Source organism: Lactuca serriola, chromosome 4 (genome assembly GCF_051521515.1).
Source record: "Lactuca serriola cultivar US96UC23 chromosome 4, Lser_US96UC23_V15, whole genome shotgun sequence".
In the NCBI taxonomy this organism is placed as follows: domain Eukaryota; kingdom Viridiplantae; phylum Streptophyta; class Magnoliopsida; order Asterales; family Asteraceae; genus Lactuca; species Lactuca serriola.
In genome coordinates this window covers 78,486,007-78,506,752 of record NC_136411.1, presented here as the reverse complement: position 1 = coordinate 78,506,752, position 20,746 = coordinate 78,486,007, and the positions used below count along the sequence as shown (strand labels likewise).

The following is a 20,746-nucleotide window of genomic DNA, read 5'->3' as shown; positions in this document are numbered from 1 at the left end:
CAAGTTGCATACACATTTGTAGTGATAGGTTAACCGTAATCATTCTTATCCTCTGCATTTGAACTTGACTCGTCGTACGTGTGCTATTCCTAAATAGTATGTCGGTAATACTTCAGGAAGGTTGCAAAGGATATAGTACTCCTCACATGAGTGCTACGGGATTTTGAAACTAGAAACGGTTTGGGAGTTGTATCGAGTTTGTCGTTATAAATCGATAGAGTTTCGTTAGCTAACGGTGAAAGTGAAGGGTCTTTTCATAGCACATGCAATTGGCAAGGTGAAGACCAAGCCAATCCATTTCTAGTAGCTATTTAGGAACTTCTTATCATAATAATTGTGAAGTCGATCGGGACAAGTGTTCGTTAGTGGGATAGTGCATTCTATATATGTGTTTTCAGTGCTTTTAGTCTATCTTTGTTATTACTACTATGAAGGTTTTGCTTAATGATTGGGGTGTTTGTTTGAGTAGATTTTTAAATTTGTGACTCACAGAACTCCTCTGCTCCTATTATTAAATGGAATGCATGTAAATGAGTTATCGAGGAGAAATGTACCCAGAATAACCGTGGGATCTGCAATAGCCTCCTCTTGGCCCACTGCGAATACTCGGCCTCCTCCACCAGCATTCATGTTGTTTGCCTTCGGGCAGTCCCTTCGGAAGTGCCCCGTTGCTCCGCACTCATAACAAGTACGGTCTACTCCCACATTTGCGGTTGGAGCGGCTGGTTGAGTTGGTTCCCTGCAGTAGCGGACGGTGTGTCCCTTACTGTTGCACCTAATGCAATGCATTTCACGGCAGGGTCCGTGATGATGAAAGTTCCATCGGTTGCACTTAGGCTGGTTGCCGTTGTACGACCTTGTGGGTGTGGGGGTGGTAGGGAAAGTAACAGCGTGAGCTATCACTAACTGTTGCCTTTTGGGGTTCTCTTGCGTGGTTTCCCCCTTTCTCTTATTCCAGGGTTTCCTTCGGTCCTTTATATCCTTCGGTGGCTCCGAAACAGCGGTAATAGTACCCTGTTTAACACTGTGATCAATCAATCGTTAAGCCAAGCGCTTCGCACTGTCAAACATGACTGGGTTAGAGGCCAGGACATGCCCCTGGATCTGGGGTGATAATCCCCAAATATACCTCTCCACCTTCTTCGATTCTGGGTTTACCATACCTGGGCACAAGGCTGACAAATCACTGAACCTGGCCGTGAAAGCGACTAGGTCCGATCCGGTCATCCTTAGGTTCCATAGCTCATGCTCTAACTTTTAGATTTCACCCCTCGGGCAGTATTCTTCCAGCATCAAGATTTTGAGATTTTCCTAAATCATGGCATTAACAACTGGGAGAGATAGGGCTTTCACATGGCCCTTCCACTAAGTGAGGGCTCGATCAGATAAAGTGCAAGCGGCGAACTTGACTTTACTGGTCTCCGGGCATGCACAGATCTCGAAGACCGTTTCGGTCTTCTCGAACCATTGCATAAGTGCAATGACTCCTCCTACCCTGTTGCAAGTCTTTGGCTTCGTATTCGAAAATTCCTTCTATGCGCATTCCCTGATATGACCATGGCCAATGCCATTATTCAAGTGGTTGGTACTGCTTCCAGTTTCACCAGCTCTGTTAGTGTTTATATGCGTAAGAGCAGATGCTACTGCTGCAGTGATATCAGCTTGTACCATGACAAGATCATATTATGGAGGTGGTGGCGGTGGCGTAGGTTTTGCGTTGTTGACGCGGCGTGCAGATCTGCAAGACGACATCGCGCTGCCAAAGAAGTAACAATGAAGACAATAAGTCTTTAATGATTGAGAGTCGCGTGTTAATGAGTTAGCTATTTTAAACATTTCATGAATTGGATTTGACCTAAACAAGGTTTTGAGTTTGATTCATAATGAGTTTATGTACAAATAGATAAACTTATGAATTGGAGTGATAGCCAAGAAATTTTACACGCACGCAAATGCGTTATATATATATATATATATATATATATATATATATATATATATATATATATATATATATATATATCGTGGATACATCGAAATGTTGGGAAAATTTGACCTTATCTACAGGTCTCCAGTACAGAAAGTTAATACTAGGGTCTATACAAAGACCTAAATTATCTCCAAAAGACAGAGTAGAGTAGACTCTACTTGTAAGGGGAATTGTTGTGATTGGTACTTGATTCAGCCCTAGCTTCAGCCAGCTGCTGTTCCGCTTCCCATACGCGTCTTTGCAGTGCCACTTGGTTCTGACGAAGATCCTTGGTCCCAGATCGACAGGCATCCAACTCCACCTGTAAAGCGTTAGTACAAGACCTTCCAAAGTCCTGGTCCTCGGTCAGATGACGAAGACGAACTGTGTTGACTCTAGAGTTAGCACGGATCTCCCTGACTTCAGTTTGAGTTGTAGTTAGCTCTATCATATCATATAACATAACAAACATATACGGATATTTTGGGAATCACTTACTTAAGCTTGGCTAATTGCACACACCACACCCCTTTATTTTATTAGAAAATTCTTTCATAGAACATTTATTATATGAAAATCTATCAAACCCTTAGTTTGAGTTCAGACACACCCGAGAGTATCCCCGAATCCCTTAAACCAAGGTTTTGATACCAACTTGTAACATCCCAAAAATCGTAAGGTAAAAATTTCATTTTTATTTCAACTATAAATACCATTTAGCATTTCCAATCATTCAAAAGTATATCAAAGTAAAAATAGTTATTAGAATACAATCCCAAAATCATAAAGTTGCGGAAACATGCATGGATGTAGTGCAGTCACATCGGGTCCTTCTTGTTTGTACCGAAAGTACCTGAAACCATAAACATAAGCCATAAGCACAAAGCTTAGTGAGTTCCCCCAAAATACCACATATCATACATACATTGGGCCTTGCTCCACCACCATCGGGCCCCGTCCGGCTTTGGGTCCCGCCCCGCATCGACCCCACCTGGCATCATGCCCCGCCTGACATCGAACCCCGCCCGGAACAGATCTGTCAGTAACATGAGATGGGTCATATCCATTCATACTCATCAGGCCTCGCCTGGCATTGAGCATTGCCCGATATACATACAACACATAAAAAAACATGTAAAAATCACTAATATAAATGGCATACAATACCCTCATCAAGCCCCGTCTGGCAGCAGACCTCGTCCGGTTTACATTCACTTATCACACATACAACTAGCATCTTAGTTATAATAAATCATGGACTAACATTGGTGCCTTCAACCCGCAAAGCACAGTGAAAAGACTTACCTCTATCAGAAGATAGCAATCTTACACCCAAGTCTGTTGTGTAACGGCTCCTCACCCTCACACTGAACATAATCATCACCAACCCTAGGTGTAAGCATAGGCAAATGCCCGCCCAAATTATCTGGAACAGAAACCACGGGTTCTTGAAACTTTGAAACTAGAACCAGAACCGTCGGGACCAGTTCCAATACCGGATACCCGGTTTCTATTTAAGTTTCATAAAAGTCAATCATTACAAACCATAAAACTAACCGTTTATTATCAATTAAAGAGTATTTGTGAGTGTTTATTAACACAACCATCAAACAGTATGAGAAAGGAAATTTTTAAAAGCCCATCATGTTGAAACCATTGTTGCTTTTCGTATTAAATTTAGAATAGCTGTAGTAATCAATGTGTAATAGTATAACTCATTTTTAATTACAAATTGTTGTGCATATATTCGAAGTCGGAAGAGCCAGTATCATTGTTGTTATGATTTTTTTTTAACACGTGAATAACAAGTGTTGATTATTTAGATACTGTTTTTGATAAATTGAAAATTAAATTTATTATTTAACATTAATATATAAATGAGTTAGTTTATATACAAACCGGTTCCAACGGGTATCCAAGGTAGTGGTTTCGAAAAAATGAGAACCGAAACCGGCGGTTCCAGTTCCGAAAGCGGGTATGCTCTTTCGCTGGTCACCCATAGTCAAGTTTATACTTTTATCAATACAATCGATAAAATCATAATTAAAAGTATTAAATTCTGATGATTATATTGATAAAGCTATGTCGAAACGTAAAAAAATATGCACATACACAAAAATTTGCCCGCAAAATTTAAAAACAATTTACGACGAAACGTCGATGAACTCGAATTTATACCGACACATATATAATCAAACAAGTTTTTTTTTAATATAATGAACGAAAGTTTTAAGTTCACTTCGAATATGACGAAACGTTCAGCACCTTTAAATTATAACGACACATACATAAAAATAAACACATAATTTTTTTTAAAAAAAGTTAAAGAACGAAAACTATTATGTGACCCGAATCATAAGTCGGAAATGTACATAAATTAACTAAAACACACACACACACACACACATATATATATATATATATATATATATATATATATATATATATATATATATATATATATATATATATATATATTACGCCTAAACGTAGATAAACTTGAGTTTAATATGTTTTTTTTAAGTTAACTAACAAAAGTTATTATGTGACTCGTCTCATACATAAAAAACCTAAATATATTAAACACGAATAGATAAAAAAAAATACATCGAAACATAGACAAAACTCGAATATAATATATTTAAAAGTTAACGAACGAAAATTATTATATGACCCAACTCATATGTAGGAAACGTATATAAAATTAAACAAAAAAACATAATATATATATATATATATATATATATATATATATATATATATATATATATATATATATATATATATGTCGAAACCTAGGTGAACTCGAATTTAAACCAACACGTGAATAAAAAAAAGTAGGCTTTTAAAATAAATATTAACAAACAAAAATTGTAAATTCAGATCGAAACGTTGACCACCTTGAATTTATACCAACACATATATAAAAATGAACACCTAAAAAAACTTTGGTTAATGAACAAAAATTATTAAAAAAAATCAAATTATATGTACTACAGGCGATAAACACAAAAGTTTAGAAAATTAAGAGGTGAAAATAACATTTTACAAAGTTAAAAGTAAAAGGAGTTAAAGTGACATTTAAAAAAAATAAAGTGTGGAAAAGCCTAAGAGTATTCGTTTAAATGGATTGATTAGATCCGATTTAATTAAGTAGTTCCAATTTGAATTCGATTTTCTAAACATGGATTTGAATAGTCCAAATTAAATTCAAATTAATCCGATCAAACCAAATTTCAATTTGGCTGGGTCATTTTTTACAATTATATTATCAAGAGGTAGTACATTTAAAAATATATAATGTGAATATTAACCAACTTTATAAAAGAAACTAAAAAAAATGTTTAGTTGTTTATTAAAATTTATAAATAATTATTAAGAAAAACAATAAAAATAATGTAGTTTAATGTATTATATTGGTTGAACTTTCTAATATATTAGAAAAATAATTTAGTAAATTTATAAATGATTAGAGATATATATTAAAAATAAATAATACAAATAATTGTTATTCAATTTTTTTGGACTATTTATAAACCAAACCAATCCAAAATAATAATTTGATTTGCTAAAAGTCAATACAACAATCCAAAGCAAATTATCTAATTAGACAATTCGATTTTATCCAAATAGTGAACATATATAACAAAATTACATAAATGGTCCATATGGTTTAACCATGGTCCCAAACTCAGTCCATACTATCTGAAAAGACCAAATTAACCTCACACTAACAGACGAAAACTAACTGTTTAAGCAAAAAGGAACATTCATGCATGTTTTGAAAACCATAGGGACCATATTCATCAAAAAAATTAACAATGACTGAATTTATGACATTAGGTAAACCATAGGGACCATTTATGTAATTTTATCTTTTTTCTAGTATACAATCAAATGCATTGTTTTTTGAATACGCACAACAGCACCAATTATCAATGAAAGAAAACAATTATAATAGACTCAAGCGTACTTTAGGTGCAATTGGAGCGCTGAACTTCTGGAACATATCAACACCAAAATGCATTGTACTATCAAAGCAATGCATTGATGGTGGCTGACACCACCAAGAAAACGATCTGCCACCACTAAGCTTTCAAAGTAATTCAGGGGTAAAATCGTCCAAAATTGCACCTGGTAATTTTCCTTCCAACAACTTTAGATTAAACCAGAACTTCAGCCAAATGATAATATGAAAATCACTCAAGACCAACCATTTTTAGAACAGGGGTAAAATCGTCCATACGGTTTCTATATCCTCCACCTTCCCTTGATTGAACTGTTTTTTTGTATGTGTTTGTGTGGCTCGTGTTTTTCAATCAATAGATTATAATATAGCATGCATATCAAGTGTTGGATAAAATGCCTCACCTAATTATAAATGAATAAAATGCCTAGACAACAAGATAGATTCATGGAATTACATCTAAAACTAACAAGAATAGCATTAATGGCTAAAAACATTTCAATCTATAACACAAACCAAAAATCAAAAAAAATAATAATAATAAAGAAACATTGGATAAAAAATGAGCGACTTAATGTAGATATGTTTTATCTTCAACTATTTGAACTTGTATTATAAATCTTGGTTATGGGGTGATTACTGATTACTACACCTTAAAGTGGAGCATCTCACCAAGAACTATTTTAAAACTTCACAAAAAAAAAAAAAAAAAAAAAGTGTGAAAATTTACGGGTATGAAAGCTTTGAAAATTATTTATCCAAATGAATGCGTGTTTACCCAAATGAATGTTGAAATTTCTTTATTGAAAAGCTATTAAAATTCTCAATGTTAAATACCCAAGAATCTTGATTTCAATTAATTAGAAAGTCGTAATAAATCCTTGAATGCCTGTTTGCCCAAATGAATACTAGTATTAAAGAAAAACATCATAATTCAGCTAGCAGATAGCCAATACAGATCCTAAAGCACAAGGGTGCCATGGAAGAACTCAAAGACATGTTACGCTGATTACTGAATTTGAACTATTAAACCCAAGATTCTATATAATCCGAAACGGATATTTACTAGGGAAAAAACCCAACAAATTAACAATAAAAATGGAGAAACCCACATCAAATTTGGGGAAAAATAGTCAATAAAAACTCAGAGAGAGGGTACAAAGTAAATTCATATGTTTCATGCTTCTAGCAAAATTAGATCACTATAAAAGGTGTGTTAGGTTTATATTCAAAAGATGAACAAATATGTACCTTGAGAAAGATAGTAGGGAGGCGGAGCTCTAAATAGAGGTGGAGAACGAGGCGGATCATGGAGGAGCGGAGAAGAGGACGACGCCGGCTTAGGGAGCAGCACAGCGGCGCCGGCTGAGGGACCGGAGGAGCATAGAGAACGTGAGTTGGGAGCACGGGAGAAGTTGGGAAATTGGATTCTTTGAGATTAGTTGAGTCACGGAAGAAAACACATAACGTCAGATTTAATTTGTGCTGTACGATAGAAATCACAAGACTAATCAGGCCTAGTTTGTTTTTTTAAGAAAGTTTTTTTTTTTTTTTTTTTGAGCATTTTTCCCTTCTGTTGGGTAGACGTTTTGTAAGGGCATGTCTTCTTCCGTAAATTTGAAAAAAAGACAAAAGACATATAGCCACTTCCAAAACAAACAACACCTAAGACCCGCGTCAAATACATGTTACGTTTTTATACGTATAAAAAAAATACATATAAAGTTATAAAAAATCAATGTAATAAATAAAAAAGATAAAGATAAAATAATATAAAAAAAGTTGGTCTTATTGATTATATTGAAATGTTAAAAAAATACAATAAAATGAATGAATATCTATAATCGTTAATCAGGACGAGTCTATATGTAATTAATTTTTTTAATTTAACTAAAATTTATGTTAGAAAATTTTTAGTGACATGGGAACTGATTTTTCCAAGGATTATTTTACTTTTTCCACTGAATAATTAATTGATAGGCTATTATACCCCTCAATTGTATTTATTAAATGTGAATAATTAATATATGGAGGTGGTTTTTTTACCAATAATATAATGCCATAAATGGTAATATTTAATCTTTCACTTGAATATATCCTTGAATTATATATATATATATATATATATATATATATATATATATATATATACTAGTTTATAACCCGTGGGAACCACGGTTATAAAATTAATCAAACTTTTATAGTAAAAACTAAAAATTATTAATAAGTTATTTTAAATAAATTATTAATTTAAGAGATATTTTTTATTAGTTATGTGAAATTATAATCATTGATTCAAATAAATATATAAAATTAATTTTTAATATATAAGATATTTTTTATTTGTGAATTAATGAAAACAATAATTTAAAATTTAAAATAGAATCACATTAATGAGGAGGTCTAATAAATTTAAAATGGAAAACTAATAGATTGACAAGTGGCAACACATTAATGAAAATGTCTAATATGGTGACACATGACAAAAGAGCTACTCTTTTATTAGTATAGATATATATATATATATATATATATATACATACATACCAAAATCTATACTATTCAACTTGGTAAATATTGGAGGCTCTGGAGTATGAAAACTCATGGTGGTATAGATGAGCAAGGATCGACGAAAGTCGAAAGGAGAAAAAACACTCGTATGTGGCCCAACAAATTAGCCGATAACCACCTTCTAGTTATGTATCTAATTTCCATTGATACACCCGTAGACACGAATTGAGAAACACCTTCCTTCGGGACGGTGACTAAAGTATATTACGCCTTGAAGGACTATAACAGTTCAAATTTAAAGTTTATCAGATTCATGGGCAGGGGCGAAGTTTCAACATTTGATTTGAGGGGCCGGAAATATAATATGTATAAAAATCGGTGAACAGGGGGGGCCATAATCAAAATTTTATATTTTTGGGCATAATATGTATAAAATTAAAGTACAGTGGCTAATTCTAACAAAAAAAAATCAGGCAAGCTTCGCCCTTGTTCATAATGAGATGGAGAAAAAGCTAGATCAAATCAAATGTTGTGACGCAACGTGGAAAGTTAATATTTCCAGATTCCAACGTCAACCTTTGATGCGTAAGAACCCAACTCCTCCTATGCCTACCTCCTCGCATCGGTTTCCCGATTGGCTATGTCGCAGGTCACATGGATCACAAGTCTTATGCCGATACCATCAAAGGCTTTACCAGCAACCTACCATCTACAACTCTGAGCCAATTAATTCGTCTCAAGACCATACCTGCAAGGGTCTCATGAGTACTACAGACATCAACTATCTTTGTTGAAGCCCTTATCATTGACCCTCTGGGCACTCTCATATTCTCTACTGTCAGAAGGATTTTAAGATGTGGAGTTATCTTACCCTGGTGGTTTATATGTACTATCACTCTCCCGACGCAAAAGGATTCCTACATAACCAGAACATTTGGAAAAAATGGATCAAATGGGTCAATCCAAGTGACCAATGTGAGTTACGTTTTGTAAGAATTGCATGGTTAAATTTTTTTGGTCTGCCACTTCAAGCACTTGATGTAGTTATCTATGCCACCATTGCAAACCAATTTGGAAGAATCGTTACCCCCATGGATGATGTCGAAAATGTTTTTAACATATCACACGACAAGATAGGTTTCTTACCTCCTCAAGGAAGATGATAAACGGGGAAATCCAAATCATCGTTGGCTCTAAAACATACAGGGTGGGTGTCATCGAAGTATTGGAGGACTTGTACAGTTGTACCCTTTCAAACTCAGTCCACCTTCATGGTGTAATTAATTTGAAAAAAAAAATCAATATGATTACCAAAATAAAGTAAATCTCAAATTTGGTTGAGTTCCAAGTTGCGTGGCAGCGTACATGCTTTATGGCCTTAATTTATTGTGAAATTCACTTCCATATATTAATTATTCATATACTTATCAAACTAAATGTGTTTAGGGGTAAAATAGTCTATCCATTAATTATTCAGTGGAAGAATCAAAATAAACCTTGGAAAATCAGCTCCCTAGTGACATACCTTTAAAAAAGATTTAGGACCTACCTTACCTATAAAATCTTTGAATTTCTATAGAAATTTTCTAAAGAAAAATTAGTAAACCATATGGTTTCTTATTCTAGACTCGCCACTGTTGGTACTTCAAAAATATCTTATTATATGGAACACCATATCTAAAAAAGAAACAAACATGTCATAAAAAATTAAATAAATTAAAAAACAGAGCTAGAATGATAATGAAGTTCCAAATTAAAAAACTATAAATAAAAAAATTATACCAACAGTTGTAATCAAAACTAACCTCATGTAATGCTGTAATGCATTACATGAAGGATATTGTGTTGATCTTTATTTTTTTGTTAATAATAAAATTATCTTTCCTGCAAGCAGAGTTTATAAACAACATCTAAAAATTAAACGAATAAATAAAAAATATTTCAAAAACATATTATAAGAAAAAATTAACATGTAAGGTCATAAAAGGAAAATGATTTCAAAATACATATCATTTACTAAGTAACAAATAGTAAAATTTGACAAAAAAATATAACATTAGCATAAGGTAGTGAAGTGGTTTCATTGATTTGTAATTATGTGACCATACAACAGAATATATATATATATATATATATATATATATATATATATATATATATATATATATATATTACAAAGGATAAAAGGCATGTCTTGTCTATACAGCTTCCATATTTATTCATAGTTTGGTCTAGGCTAAACATAAATGTGCATTTGAAGAGTAACTTGTATTTTAATCATAATTAAACAGAAAGCTTTACTTTTCTACTGGCAGCAACATAACAATAGTTTCTTATTCTTGAACCAAAAAAAACAATTACCATCTCTTTATTTTTTAACCTTTTGACAGTTGTTTGGATTAACAGCAAGCATCCTTCTGTGACAAAATCTTTTTATCCAATGAATATTACGATTTCAACCCTTGACAACAACTTGTAATTTTTTATTTAACTTCAAGTATCAAATAAAAACTTACTACATTTGATCAAGTCATTTACTATTTTTATCAGTCCTCCCTATCTAATGAGAACTTCACTACATAAGTCATTAATACAAAAAATGATAAATCATGTTTAAAACTCATAAAATTCGAAAAGAATCGAGTCTGCCACTTTATAAAGCGTAATCATAAAAAATATATATATTATAATTTATAAAACTTATGAAGAGAGAAAAATTTTAAAAATGCGGCATTGATCTGCATTAATTTTGCTTAAAATAAATCTTCGATTTATAACAATTTGCAAAAGTTTTTTCTTTTATTAAGATTATGTTTTGATGCTTACCTTTTTCAGCATGAGAACCCTATCTTGCAACCCATTCATTGCTCTATCATTCTCATGTTCATCAATTTCATGGGAGGGGTAAGAAGATAAGGCTCTAATACCATCATCTTCAATTTCATCAAAAGATAATATATGTTTCCACGTACATCTCTGCATTCAAACAATGTTAGTAAACAACCAACGCATGCTTAACCAAGACTTTGCTAATTTGAATAATATAAGATCAAATTGATGAAAAAATGATAGAATTCTTGTGAGTTGTGATATCATAGAAAGTGATGTGACTACCAATGTGACACTATTTGTTTTCTAAATGTTTGCAATCTGCAATAACATATGGCATGGTATACTTGCATAAGACCCATTTTGTTTAAATCTTCAATCTAGAAACTAAAGCATGTTGATTATTGAACTTATCTTGGGAAACTAAGATTTAATCAAGATGTGGATGGACAGGTAAGAAGTTGTAATAAAAATGATTAGAAAAACATATGATTACCATTATCTATCTATCCTTAAAACTAATCAACTTAGTATCTTCATCTTGTATGGTTTTAGTTATAGGCAATAAACGCTTTCAAAATAGGAGTTCAAACAATACCTAAATTAATTCTAATAAACAACAAAAGAAGCCTAAGAAAAGCAAAATACTAACAATTTCATAAGAATCGAGTAAAATGTTTACTTGAATATAATCTCTACCAACAATATTAAGCAGTTCGTCGAGCAGGTGATTACCGAATCTTGAAATAGAAATTTTGATAAAATACAACATCCATAATGTAATTATGTATAAGAACATCATACAAATATATAATTTAAGTTAGAATTTTAAAAAGAAATGATTGCAGGGGGATAAATCTTTAAACAAACCACAATAATTGCATATGATAAAAATGAATCCTCTATTGACAGAGGGGATGACGAACCTAACTTGTAGTGGGTTGGAGAAGGAAGATGAACATATGATTGAATCTACGATTCCATCTGAGAGCATAGGACACATCTGTTGGTAGAGACAAATTTTTTAGATAGAGGAAACACATAGACAATCATGTGATGGGTCAAAAAGCTTACTAGTAATGATGTTGACTTGTTGATATGAACATCCCAACAGAGAAGGAAGAATCCTGAAAGCAAGAGTAGAATTAGGATTTTGTTCATCAAATTTCAAACATAAACAAAGTGGTATGTGATTGGCAGGGAGGAAGGAAGCTTCAGCAGCTCGGGATGGAGAATTACAGCACTTCTGTGTGTATCGATGAGAAAAAAAATAGTAGAGGCATGCTAATGATGAGAAAGAACATGACTAAATTATAGAACTTCCGTCTTAATTCATTTTATTTGTGTTGAGTTTTAATTGTCTTTATTATGTTTCCAAATTTTAAACCTTTTATTTTCAGTGAGTTTTAATTGTCTTTATTAGGTTTCCTAATTTTAAACCTAAGATACATTTTATAAAATTGGTAGATAAAAAGTAAAGGGTTTGAGCATATAATGATGTCAGCAAAATAATCTAAGAGTGGAAAATCTAAAAATGTAATGCAATTAATTGGCCTGATTGTTGAAAATAATGTAATCAAGTTTCTCTTTTAATATATATATATATATATATATATATATATACACACACACACATACACAAAGTTATAACCTGTGTACCACACAATTGACAAGTAAAACAATATTAGAGCTTTAAAAAATATAATGTAATCATAAATTTACAAGCAGTTAAATTTAAAAAGTTAGATGTTTTGAACATAATTATATAAACATTAATTTAAATTAATATATAAGATGGTTTGAAAATTAAAAAAAAAAATTCTTCATGTGTAGATTAATTATAAAATGATCATGTTCAAAATAATACTGTTCAAATTTAAACAACAAACAAACCTAGTAAATGTTGTTGATCAAAGGAATGGAAGAAAAAGAACTATTGCAAATTTGACAACATAGATAAACCATTTTAACAACATGTATAAACCATTTTAAATAAAAACATTTTAACATTTTTTACAACAACATTAAAGAACTAAGATAAATTTGACCTGCCCCTTTTTGACTTTATTGACATCAGCGTGTCATATATCATACATATTTATAAAGTTATCATTTTTTCTTGAATCTCATGCATTTGAAACCCCCTTTTTTAACTTTCTCAAACCACATTCATTTGAAACCTCATTTTTTTTACTAATGCAACTCAAAAGTTTTCTTAATTATGATTTAACACTCAAAAGTTTTATAACTTATATTATGTTTAATTAGTGTTTAGTGAAAAGTTTACTATAAAAGTCCAATGTTTTGGGAAGACATGTATACAAATCATATACAAATTTCAGAAAGAAAACAAACTTAAAAGTTTTTGTATTGGGTGGAGGTCTTATGATCACTTTTGGAGATATGCTATTATATTAGAGCTTTTAATTTGTAAGTCTATTATACTAATTCGTTTTTGTATTTTCTTCGTTTTTGGATTATTGTAATACAATCATTGTATATTGTGGTTTAATCGTTAATATATTGATCATATGTTATACAGGGTGATGTCGAAAATATTTAATTAAATATTTTAAATATGTTTTTTTTTTATTTTGTAATTATACCGTTTCAAAAAGATAATTAATTAAAACTCATACATATGTTATACTTTCCATCTCTCTCTCTCTCTCTCTCTATATATATATATATATATATATATATATATATATATATATATATATATATATGTATACATATACTAGGCGAATGCCCGTGCGTTGCGTGAGATATAAAAATATATTTTATATTAAAAATAACTAAATCATTGTTATTAACAATTAAATAATAATTTCATAAAAAATATAAAAAATGATTTTTAGTATTGTTATTATGTTGAACTATATTATAAGAGATAAGGTCGGAACTTAAAGTTGTTTTGCATATACAAAGTTACATGATTAAAATAGAAAAAAATTAATTTTTAAAAATAAATAAACCGTTATTGTTATCTATTAAATAATAATTTAATATTAAATTAAAATGTTTATATTAAATATTATCATTATGTAGAAAATACGATAATAGAGACATCTTTTTATCTATCTTAAATTTTATTATTGTGTACAACATATGATAATAGAGACAACTTTTTATCTTAAATAGTAAAAAAAATGTTTTGTATCATAAATATTACCATAATTATGTAGAACATATGATAATAGTGACGTCTTTTATAAGGTTAAAACTTTAAATTGTATTACATACAAGGTTGTAAAACTTGGCTAATACAACCAAATACTCGGCATGTTACTTAAACTCGGCCTCCAATGGAAGCGAGTTTGCCTAACTCATCCAGAAGACACTCAGATCCTTATTAAACTCGATCCAAATCTAAAAGATACGGTCCAAAATAATTTTTGAAATTCTTAAATTTAATTGATCACTTGTCGACAAAGACAATCTCACCAAAGAATACACTCAACGTCCTACAAAGTTAGATGCAAGGAAGATCTCATGACTTAGTCCTTTTAAAATATTTCACAATCTTTCCTATTTATAGAGGAGAATACATTCTCTTGTTTACTCTCACGGTCAATGTGGGATGAAGACATTTTAATTAAACTCATTTCTTTATTTGCCAATAATTTCATTTTTTTAAATAAAATATTAAATAATAAAAATAAAACGTTATCTAGAAAATTTATTGTTAAATAATTCCATTTTTCAGTAATCTCGTAAGTTGCTATAAAAAATCAAGTTTTTATTGAATAACTTTTCGTTAAATCCTAAAATCATAAATTCAGTTAGGTACTTAATATAGAAAGTTTGTTTTTTTGTATTTTCATGATTCCAAATGTCAATATAAAATGAATTCATTTATAAAATATAATCGAGTATATATTTCATGCTTTTGAATCAAAGTGATTTTTCAAACAATTATAATTTTATGTTTAGGTAGATTTTTTTTTTATATTTATATAAAATTATGTAACTTATAATATTATTATAAACAATTTGAATAATCATGAGAGTTTCAAATGTATGTGGTGAAAGGAAAATGTTTCATTTTTCGGTCTAAATCGATCAAACTCGGACCGATTCAACTTAATATACCAAACTACATAACGTTTTTTCTATTGAAACTCGGTTTGTATATATTTTGTGTTTTTGAATCAAATTTATTTTTCAAACAATTATAATTTTATGTTTAGATAACTTATTTATAATATTACTAGTTTATAACCGTGGGAACCATGGTTATAAAATTTATCAAACTTTTATAGTAAAAACTCAAAATGTTAATAAGTTATTTTAAATAAATTATTAATTTAAAAATATTTTTATTAGTTATATGAAATTATAATTGTTGATTCAAATAAATATGTAAAATTGATTTTTAATATATATTAGATATTTTTTATTTGTGAATTAATGAAAACAATAATATAAATTTTAAAATTTAAATTTAAATTTAAAATAGATAATAAATACATTGACAAATAACATCACATTAATGAGGAGGTCTAATAAATTTAAAATGGAGAACTAATAGATTGACAAGTGGCAACACATTAATTAAAAAGGTCTAATATGGTGACACATGGCAAAAACACTACTCTTTTATTAGTATAGGGATTAAAAACAATTTGAAAAATCATGGAAGTTTCAAATGTATGTGCTGAAAGGAAAATGCTTCCTTTATCGGTCCAAATTGATCAAACTCAGACCGATTCAACTCAATATACCAAACTACATAACGGTTTTTCAACTGAAACTCTGTTTGAACCTAAAAAAATCTTGTTCAAAACCATTTTCGGGATTCTAAAACTTAAATGGACAGTTGTTAATAAAGACAATCTCACCAAATAATACCCTCAACATCCTAAAAGGGTAGGATTAAGGAAGTTCTCATGGTTTGGTCTCTTTCAAACATTTCATAACCTTTCCTATTTATAGAAGAGGAAACGTTCTCTTGTTTACTCTCACCATCAATGTGGGATGAAGACATTGTAATAAAACACGCTTTCTTATTAATAAAACATTATTCAACTTATTTAGTAAAACACCCTTTCTCTTGTTTACCATTTCTTTATTGTTCAATAGTTCCATTTTTCTATAATCTCGTAAGTTGTTATCCAAAAAAGTAAGTTCTTATTGAATAACTTTTTGTTCAATTCTAAAATCATAAATTCAGTTAAGTACTTAATATAGAAAGCTTGTTTATATGTATTTTCAAGATTCAAAAGTTCATTATAAATAGAATTCATTTATAAAATATAATCTGCGCATATATTTTGTGCTTTTGATCAAATCGAATTTTCAAACAATTATAATTTTATTTTTAGGTAGATATTTTTTTTTTATATTTGTATAACATTTTGTAACTTTTTAAAATTATCATTGGAAATGATTTGAAAAATCATGGGAGTTTCAAATGTATGTAGTCAAAGGGAAATGCTTCTTTTATGGTCCAAATAGATCAAACTCGGACCGATTCAACTAAATATATCAAACTACATATTTTTTTTCTAATAAAACCCGGTTTGTATATATTTTGTGCTTTTGAATCAAAGTGATTTTTCAAACAGTTATAATTTTAGGTTTAGGTAGATGCTTTTTTATATTTATATAAAATTATGTAACTTATTTATAATATTATTAGAAATAATTTGAAAAATCATGGGAGTTTCAAATGTTTGTTGTGAAAGGAAAATGATTCCTTTATCGGTCCAAATTGATCCAGCTCCGATTCAACTCAATATACCCAACTACATAATTTTTTTTCTAACTGAAACACGGTTTAAACCTAAAAAAATTCGGTTCAAAACCATTTTTGGAATTCTAAAAGTTAACTGGACACTTGCCAATATAGACAATCTCACCAAATAATACCTTCAAAATCCTACAAAGGTAGGCATGAGGAAGTTCTCATGGTTTGGTCCCTTTGAAATATTTCACAACCTTTCCTATTTATAGAAGAGGAAACATTCTCTTGTTTACTCTCACCATCGATGTGGGATGAAGACATTGTAATAAAACACCCTTTCTTGTTTATAGAACATTATTTAACTTATTTATAATATTATTGTAAAGAAATTGAAAAGTCATGAAAGTTTCAAATGAATATGGTGAAAGAAAGTTAAAAAAGGGGGTTTCAAATGCATGAGATTCAAGAAAAAATGCTAGCTTTATAAGTATGTATAATAATAATAATAATAATAATAATAATAATAATAATAATAATAATAATAGAGGTCAAAACACTTCAACCAAAATTCATTTAAAATCTAATATTTCAAATGCTTTTTAATAATGATTGTAAAAATTTCAACATGTTTTACTTAATTGATTGATTAATAAAAATATTAATGTTTTAAAACTCCTAACTCTTAAACTTATATTATTTAATTTGTTAGTTAACTAAAATATTTTTCCTACATAAAGATAACATTTTTATGTTTGGTTACTCATATCATACATACTTATAAAGCTAACATTTTTTCTTAAATCTCATGCATTTTAAACCCTCTTTTTTAACTTCCTCAAACCACATTCATTTGAAACCCCATTTTTTAACTAATGCAACTTAAAAGTTTTCTTAATTATGATTTAATACTCAAAAGTTTTATAACTTATATTATGTTTAATTTCCATTTAGTGAAAAGTTTATTTGTTTATGTAATTAAAAAACAAGGTGTATATAGAATGACTACTTCAATTTCACATAGGAATCGATACCACTAGAGATGTACGTTGTCTTTAACTGGTGGTAGGAGATCCACATATAATTTTTAATTATTTATATTAATGCTTAGTAATATCTATTTTATATTCCTATTCACCATAATTTTTTAGGTACAAATTAAGGAAGAGGATTTTCGGCGCACCAACATAAAGTCAAACGTATGCCTTGCAAAATATGTAATTAAAATTAAATATCATATTTACTAATCGACTTATTTTAAAACTCTTGATGACATTTATGTATAATGATATATTTTGTATGACTTCATTCTTAATTTCAATGTTTAATATTTGAAAGTTCATATATGAAACCTTGGATGTTTTGGTGTAATATAAATAGTGTAATACAAAGTTTATTCGTTCAATATTGTTTATTAATAACTCATTCAAAACAACTTATTTCTTATTTTATCCAAAAAATATTATCGGACATAAGAAAAGTAGATTATATTAGTGTTATACAAAACCTTATAATATATATTGGATATTATAAAAGTAAAAGTAAAGTTTATAAGGTATGGACTATATTAGATAGAATCAAAATATAAATTGATGGATTTTTATGTTATTTGATAATTCGGTTAATGCCCAAAACATGACTAAAAACGTATGTTTCAACATCTTTCTATTTTTCCGATAATTATTTTAACTACTTAAATGTATTCTTGCGCAACGTGCGAGGTTACGCCTAGTGTAATATATTTTGATAACAACATGCACACCATTCTAACAACAAGATTTTAATATTTTTGACATGAGCATAAAAGAACTACGATAAATTTGACATCAACATTTTTTCCAGTTTTGTTGCAAGCAACATTTCCTTAAGAACCACGCAAATGATCTCCAATAACAAACTTGAAACTCCCTACAGGATCCACTCCAAGGTTACCATACTAAATTTTGATCTTTTGAATGATCGAAAATGGAACATTTTTTATTGTTTAATTGTAAGCAACATTTTTTCCTGTTTAGTTGTAAGTAACTTGGTCGACCACAAGTAGGAAAAAACTACACAGAGGTTACAAAAAAGTTATATATTCAGATCTTTTAAATGATCGACAATGGAAGATCTCATTAGAACCTTATGTTACCTCAACTTGTATCTACAAAATTGATAATTTCATTAAGCATAAACTCATTTCCAGTTACCTAAACATCAAAGTTACCATTCTTAGCCTTTTTTGCCACTAAAAAATAAAAACAATCAAGGGCAACAACTTTTACCACTAAAAATGACAAAAGCCAACATTTGATCATTTTCATTGTTAAAACAATAAAAATATAAATTTTTAGCCATTTTGATAAAAAAAATCTTTGAAACTCGACATTATTGACCAGCTTTTACCATAAAAGGGATAAAAATTTAAATCCTTTTTACAATTTTCATCACTAATTTGATCAATGAGGTTCTTGAGGCAACATGATACTGATTAAATGTCAAGTATAAAACATACACAATTATAACATAAAGTTTTATCTTGCACTACCACTATGTACTAATCTTAAAGTGGAATAACTGGATTGGTAGCAATGGAATAAGAATATGCAAACCTTCTTTTCAAGAGCTTTAAAGATGTTTTGCTTGTGCTTCTTAGCATTAACATCCTTTTCTTTAGTTGTTCCACTTCTAAATTCATATCTACCAGCTCAACATTATATTTCTACTGCTTAGCATTGTTGAGTATTAATTTCCTTGTCTATTAGTAATACAAGTCAAGTTAAACCAGTACAATGGACCTGGATCCGTGTCAAATCAATAAAAATGTTTTTTCTTGTCATACCAAAAGCAAATTATGTGTAACAATCAACCTCACTAAAAAGAAAATAAGAATATCCAATATACACATGATTTAAAACAATACACAAGATCATTAAAATATACTCACTATAATGAGTGATTACACAAATATTTCATTCCTTTTAAAAACATGAAATAAAATGGATATACCTAATTCCAAAAATTAGAAAACGCAACAGATTCCTTGCTATTTTGTTACATCAAAAGTATAAAATCATGCAAGTTTTGTGGGTTTAAAAGTTGGAAATAAAAAATCAAAAACAATCTCAGAAAACCCTTTTAAACATTCCACAAGAATATCATATTAAGAATAGAATAGTTTAACAATCTAAAAAACAAGTTGGTAAACCAATGAACAACCCCCATAATTATTAATGGCCTCCATGGAAATAAGCTCCAAAAGTCTAACCTCAAGCAATCAAACCCTTTTTATCATAATGTGTGTTTGTACTTGACTTGAACCGAAGATTAATAACAGGAAACCATCATTCAAGAGTATCCCCAAAACATATAATTGATACAGAAAAACTATAGGGTCAAAAGAATCGGTCAACCTTGATTGTTCGATAAAAAAATACTTATCCATCTTCCTCCATACGCCGAATACAATGAATAAGGAACAAAAGATGGAACCGGTCAATAAGAACAAAAAAACATATTTTAACAATCTGGAGTCTAATTAAACTAGTTTGCATTGGTACATTAAATTTATATTACCTCATATTCGTTGTGAAGTTCGGATACAACTGAAATTATGTTCGACATAGAAAAATAAATACAAATTAAAATATAAACCCATTCCATATAATACATATTAGAATGTAAAACTAATATGAAGAAGACAAAGAAGAGATCGAGACCAGGGTAACCTAGGCAACAATGAAGCAAACTTGCATATTTGCTACTCAGAAGCATCTTCTTGAAAATTTACGGTTGCATTAGG

General features: G+C 29.8%; 1 long non-coding RNA gene across 1 annotated transcript; it reads right to left on the bottom strand.

Annotated features, from left to right (window-relative positions):
* Nucleotides 1-5,515: 5,515 nt before the first annotated feature.
* On the bottom strand, nt 5,516-7,469 carry LOC145101956 (uncharacterized). The gene is made up of 2 exons (XR_013705944.1): nt 7,188-7,469; nt 5,516-6,335 (listed from the first exon to the last, which is right to left on the bottom strand). It is a non-coding gene; the product is annotated as an uncharacterized LOC145101956 (long non-coding RNA).
* Between the last annotated feature and the right edge of the window lie 13,277 nt (nt 7,470-20,746).